At 37.0% G+C, this 7,244-nt stretch overlaps 1 pseudogene; it reads right to left on the bottom strand.

The window, feature by feature from the left end:
- Positions 1-1,359: 1,359 nt before the first annotated feature.
- Positions 1,360-1,858, bottom strand: LOC110316821 (annotated as a pseudogene).
- Between the last annotated feature and the right edge of the window lie 5,386 nt (positions 1,859-7,244).

Raw genomic sequence — 7,244 nt, 5'->3', positions numbered from 1 at the left:
TTAGAGTTATTCAGGGCATGGGGAGGGAGTCAAAAGGATAGTACAGGCAGAGAGAGAGAGAGAGAGAGAGAGAGAGAGAGAGAGAGAGAGAGAGAGAGAGTAAAGAAGTAGAGGAGTAGAGGCCAGCCATGAGTACACACAGAGTATTGGGGGAAGGGAATGGGGAGAGAGGGGGGGAGAGAAAGCAAGAGCAAAAGCAACCAAGAGAGCAAGAAATTTTAAAATTTTTATTTTATTTGTATAGTACACTGTACCTGTCTTCAGATCCAATTATGGATGGTTGTGAATCACCATGTGGTTGATGGGAATTGAACTCAGGACCTCTGGAAGGTCAGTCAGTGCTCTTAACCACTGTGTCTTCTCTCCAGCCCAATATAAAATATCTTAGTGTAACTCTAACCAAACAGTTGAACACCTTGTATATCAAAAATGTTGTCTTTGAAGAAATAAATCGAGGAAGGTATCAGAAAATGGAAGGACCTCCTATACTTACGGATCACTAAGAATAACATAATAAAAACTGGCCTTCTTGCCAAAAGTAATCTATATATTCCACACATCACTATCAGAATTTGAATATTATACTTTACATAGCTTATAAAAAAAAATTCAGGTCCAGTGACAGGCCCATAGTGGGATCCAGCTCAAGGGGAGGTCCTGAGGCCTGACAATATTACTGAGGCTATGGAGTGCTCACAAAAAGGGACCTATTATGACTGCCCTCCAAAGATTCAACAAGCAGCTGAAAGAGTCAGATGCAGATATTTGTGCCCAACCAATGGACAGAAGCAGCTAATTGCAGTTGTTGAATTAGGGAAGGCTAAAAGAAGCTAAGGAGAAGGGTAATCCTGTAGGAGGATTAGTAGTCTCAGCTAATCTGGACTCCCGAGATCTCTCAACACTGGACCACCAAACAGACAGCATATACCAGCTGATATGAGGCCTGCCAGGTCTGTGTTCATTCAGTGATGATGCACCTAACCCTCAAGGGACTGGAGGCCCCAGGAGTTTAGAGGTCAGGTTGGGTTGGGGTTGGGGGCATCCAAATAGAGACAGGGGGGCATGGGGAGGAGATATGGAATGTGGAACAGTCAGTGGGTGGATGGGGGTGTGAGGAATGGAACATAGAGTGTAAAAAATAAATTAATTTTTAAAAATTCTCAATTGAAGTGGAAACGTCTAGTTCTTTGGAAAGTTAGGTATGCCAAAAAAGGTTTTTCCTCAGGGAGTAGGGAGGCCTGGTTGGGATAAGAGGGCATCCTCTTAGAGACAGGGGAGGAGGAATTGGATGAGGAACTGTTGCTGGGTAAACTGGGAGAGGGATAACGACTGGATTCTAAAAAATGATTAAATATATTTTTAAAAATTCAGTCTTCTGATAATGTAATTCATGGGGAAGAGTGAGCAATATTTAGTGACCTACATCTGTTTGGTCCCACTCATGTTGGTATAAACACCAACATAAAAGATCTTGTTATTACTGAAGGACAAATTGAAAGACCAGAAATAGGAGAAAATATAGATCATGTGTGATTGTTTTTTATTATGTTTAAATTTTGCCAAGAGGCACTGGCACTGATGGTGACATCCTGGAACATACTCAGAAGGCAGGTGATGTAGACAGAGAAGCCTATCATTATCCTGCTTATTTAAAAGTTTCCTTGCATTTGAAATAATTCTCTACATCCAGTAATTCATGTGTCTGTAAGTCAAATATCCCCTCCAGGAAGGATCATCATTATCTGAATGAAGATCAGTTGACAGGAGATCAAGTCCCTGAACTGATCTGTGACTTAGGATTATGAAAGTATAGAATAAAATGAAGATACATATTGGCTAGGACTCCAAGTCCAGCTTGGAAATAAAAGAAATTATTGAATTAAAACTTAAGTGAAGAGTGTATTCATCTTAATAGTATTAATGGAAGTCTATTTCATGTCTAAAAAAGAGAGCATACACCAAACGTGTGATACACAGGACAGTATGGCTATATGATCATTCTATTTTCCCTAGTAATTCTTTATTAACCTATCTCTTTAACTTTTGATGTTTCAGATTGAGCATAACATACATTTCTATATGAATTCAACGTATCTCATTATATATATATATATATATATATATATATATATATATATATATATATGATAATCCATTCACAGTCATATCTACACAAAATGTACACTTTGTGTGCTTGTATTGTACCTAGGTGTCATGCCTTAGTAATCTAACTCTATTAATTTAAATCTCCTGATTTTCTAGTTGATACCTAAAACAGTAGTAATGAGCATAGAACATTAATCATATTTGTATACCTGAATAAAAATTATTTCAACCTGGGGATTGGGAATCACAAAACAAATCCCCAAAACAAATATGAGGTAGTCTAATATTCTATAAGTTTATTATGCTGCATTTTGAAACTATCCATGTTTTGATTTATAGTTATTTTTAAATCATACTGATAATTCGTGATAATTCCATTATTTTAGTCAGCAAAATGTTTTACTCAATTTATCTACTTTTATGTTTCTTTTTACTTGAAATGTTATATCTCCAGGTTCTGGAATTAAAGACAAGGATAAAGCTGAACAATAATATTATACTTTCTATACTCTATTAATTGTATAAATATTGTGGTTATAAATGGATCTAGATGACTTCCAGATCAGTTCCCATCCAACTTAAATCCTTTGTTGTACTCTGTTGTGGATTGCCCTGGTGCTGTTTGTATTTTGATGCTAATTCTGCTTCCTCAAGAGGGGTTGCCCTGACTGGTACTCAGGTGATTTAATGTGAATCTTCTCACCATTTTAACTGGTCTAATAAAGGCTAGATCCTGTGATTGGGCGGTAGAAGGGAAAGGTGGGACTGCAAGTTTGAGAGAAGACAGAGAAGGAGGAGGAGAAGATGAGAAGCCAGAAGAGAAAAGGGAAGATGGAAGAAGAGGAGGTGGAAGGAAGTTGGAACAGAACCATGTGGCCTGCAGGAGCCAAAAGTAGCAAGGAATCTCATGGCTTGGGAATAGAGTAGTGTAGTGGTATATCTGCCTAATCTAGGCATGCAGCTTATAAATATTATAACTGAGTTGTATGTTCTTTGAACAAGCTTATTGGGGTTGGAGATTTATTGCAACCGATTGGAGCCCATCATATCGATTAGAATCCAACTAACCTGAGATAAAAACAAAGTTCACTGCCCTTCCCCTACCCTCAATACACAGTTGGGGCTTAGATCTAGGCTTTAGCAGTATGTGGATTGAAAGCTAGCTGGGTCTGAGGGGCCTACAGAGAGGCTCCTCTGCAAGCCCTATGCAGACAGTTACAGCCAGTGGCAGCATTCCAACCTGGAGGTGGACTTGGGCAGTGTGCCATGTGGGATTCCCAGGGAGAGACAGACCACACTGGAGCACAGCGGCCTGCGAGGTAGTTTTCAGGCGGATACAGTGAACTGATCTGGACACCTACATGTGAGAGAGCCTTTCTGAACTCCCCCGAATCCTCCTCATCTGCCCAGGACACGAGACTGCCAGCCTGGCTCTCCTGACTGCATGGACTGCCGTCTGCCTGAGAGCAGCACACAAGTACACACTGCCAGCTGCAACTCAGACAAAAGCCAGACAGATGGCTCAGAAGGACAGAAGCTGCAGGTCTTTCTACAGTGTTCTATAACTTCTGCCGTGTGGAGATTTAGTAATATAAGAAACATAATACTACTCGAAAAGTATTTTCATTTTAAGTTTTACCATATTTACTGTGTAGTGACCAAAAAGCAGTATGACTACTCACAAAGAACATGAAGTGAGTATGTGACTTTCAGGTGATAAGATACATGGTGTTGGCAAATACACTGTCAGCAACAAGAATAAGTCTTTAGGAATCTCAAGTGATGAAGACTTTATCCACCAAAACTAGTTCCACAGAGTCCTTATGAAATTGATAATGACAGCAGGATTACATAATGTTCACAAATTAATAATGTATTGATTTATAGATATTACCTAGTTCTCTTAAATAAATTAAATGTGTAATTGTTCTTTGGAAATTGAGTTTAGTCCAGGTGTCCAAGCACACAGTCATTGAGTAGACTATTACAGTCTCACAGTTATGAAACAGTTCCTCTGAGATGAAGTGGCAGCAGCGGCAGAAGCTTCACTGCAGAGACAGTGGGGAAGCAGTCACTCCCAAAGTTTCATCACAGTTTACACGGTGTGAGTTTGGGAAATATATGAAAATGTTTGCTGGAAATCTATGTATTTGCATGAGTCTTTTATATGCATGCATGTATGCATGTGTGTGTGTATGTGTATGTGTGTGTGTATACATGTTTGTGTGTGTCTGAAATTATTGGACTACTCAAGATACAAAAAGATCAATAGCATAGTGTATGGCATGGCTGCTTACAAGAATACCTGCACATCACTTAAGTGAAAAACTGAATTATATAAAATATATAGATGTTATGCAATAAACTTTAAGGAAAATTAAGAATGTGTCTACTGTTTTCCAGTTGACCTGATCAGATCCTTGGACCTGGCATATTGGACCAGTGCAGACACTGGATGTGAATTACTCAAAGCAAACTGGAAAGTCGGTAATGCTTACAAATGTAAGCTAGAGTTTTTATCATTTACTTTCTGTGGTGTTGAAACTCTGTGGCCAGGGACTAGTAATGTTAACTGGGTATTGAAGAAAAAGAGGGAGGGAGATCATAAATGACTTCAATCAAACCCATGATGCTCTTGCCTTAGTCTTGAAAGTACAGGGATCATAGGTGTGTGCCCACCTACTTGCCTTCATTTGTAATTTTAATCTTATGTACATTAATAAATGATATTCCAGTAAAATAAAAATGACTGTGATATTCATTAACTACATTTAAATTTATACTGCATTTCCTTATGAATGTATATTTTAATGTGCAATTGTATTTTGTAACTAATCGAGGAAATCTTTGGCATTTTCACTTTAAATAATTATATACAATTTGAGGACTGAAAATAATTTTTCTCAATATAGTAAGAAATTTACTTAATGTTCTATCAGTAACAATGTTAAAAGGTTTGATATAGAAAACTTGAAATCTTAAAACTTAACTTATTTTAATTGAAGCACAAGTACCTACTGAAAATTATCCAGTCTATATTTATTAAGGATAAGTTTACATGGATTTAACAAAGTGTCAGGTGAGATTATCAGATATTTTTGAAATGCTCAGAAAATATCTAATTTATTAGAAATAATTGCAACAGAATAAACAAATATAATAATTTTAAAAACATATAATATTAACAATGACTTATGTTTTACTAGCCCATATGATAAAACTTTTCTACAATTCCTCAGTATATACAGACTTAATAGAATTGGTCATTAGTGATGAATACTAAATTAGTTAACATTTGCTGTATAATCTGAACTTTTTAATATAATTAAACACATACAATGAGTTAACTTGAAAAAAATGAGAAAATACATAATATAATTCAAATATACCATACTGAATGTACTCCTGCAAAACCATAAATGTCTGCCTTTTATTTTTCACCCTCTAAGGTATTTCAGATGTTTTGTTTTAAGGAAGGAAAACTAACATACTTGGTATATCTAGGAGAAACAATGATCTTAGAATTATTAGACTACACACTCAGGAAAATCCTATATCATATATGCTCCTTAAAATATTGGATCTGGAGATACTTTTTAGATATATATTTATACACATTCATTGTAAAATGATGAATTTCATGATATTTTCATTCAACTAAAATACCCATTGATGATCTTCACCTTATTACCCTTTTATCTCCCTTAATACATCCTTCTAATAGGCTCCTGTTCTCTTTCCAAACTCCTGCCCTTATGTAACACATATAATGAAAGATCATATTGTGTGAAATCTGTGTTTTTTATAAATCATTACACTAACCTTTATATGTCTACAAGCATCTGTTGTATGCTTATCATATACTACAGGCCAAAATTTATATTCTTAACAGATAATTCTCTAACCATTAATTACAGAATATACTGCTTCATTCTACCACCTACTTACAGCTCTCACTGTAAGTTGATGAAGAGAAAAGGAAATGCTCACTTCACTGGCCCTTGATATCCATGTAGAATGTGGCCATCAGAAGTAGTTATACAGAGATAGCTTAACTCCCAAGAGGTCAATCACAATCAGACTCATAGGTGAGAACTCCCCCTGTGTCAGGAACCTCCCAGCCTGAAGTGGGTAGAGAAGGGGAGCACAGAGTAGGACTCTGGGGTTGCTTTAAAGTCTGAGGGTCTCCTGGATTTCTAGCTCTCTAATTATACTGAACTGCTGATGATAACTTCTAAAAAGTCCTAAAAACTTTCTTGCTCTTTCTGAGGGTAAAAATCTGCTGGCTTGGGTGACTGACACTTGTAGCCTGACAGTGGGGAATAAGAAATGTGGCCTTTGTTCTATCTCAGCAGAAACTACAGGGCTCTAACTTTCAGCCTGCTAGTAAGATAACAGGAAAAGCATATTAATAGCAGGAATCTTTCCTAAAATGTTTTACTTGTATGCCTTGCCTGTTAGAACTTCATCATAGATATAATCTAAAGTATAGTCATACACCTTTGATGAGCACCCACATAGAATGAGGCTTTAAGAAGTATTCATAAGAAAAAAGTATCATCAGCCCATCTCCCTCTATACTCACAGTTATCATGCCATCTGGAAAAAAGCAGTTCTGACTTTAAGTACAACTATCATAAGTTACGATTCATGCTTTTGTTGGCATCTGCAATAGTGTCTAGGCTTGGTGGTTGTTTATGGGATGGATCACCAGGTAGGGCAGCTTCTGGATGGTCATTCTTTTAGTCTCTGCTCCAAACTTTGTATCTGTAACTCCTTCTATGGGTATTTTGTTCCCCCCCCTTCTAAGAAGGATTGGAGTATCCACACTTTGGTCTTCCTTCTTCTTGAGTTTCATGTGTTTTGCAAGTTGTACCTTGAGTATTCTGAGCTTCTGAGCTAATACCCACTTATCAGTGAGTGTATATCATGTGTGTACTTTTGTGATTGGGTTACCTCACTTAGGATGATATCCTCCAGATCCATCCATGTGTCTAAGAATTTCATGAATTCATTGTTTTTAATAGCTGAGTAGTACTCCATTGTGTAAATGTACCACATATTCTGTTTCCATTCCTCTGTTGAGGGACATCTGGGTTCTTTCCAGTTTCTGGCTATTATAAATAAGACTGCTATGA

This window comes from Mus pahari, chromosome 2 (assembly GCF_900095145.1).
Source record: "Mus pahari chromosome 2, PAHARI_EIJ_v1.1, whole genome shotgun sequence".
NCBI lineage: Eukaryota > Metazoa > Chordata > Mammalia > Rodentia > Muridae > Mus > Mus pahari.
This window is presented reverse-complemented; position numbering and strand designations above follow the sequence as displayed.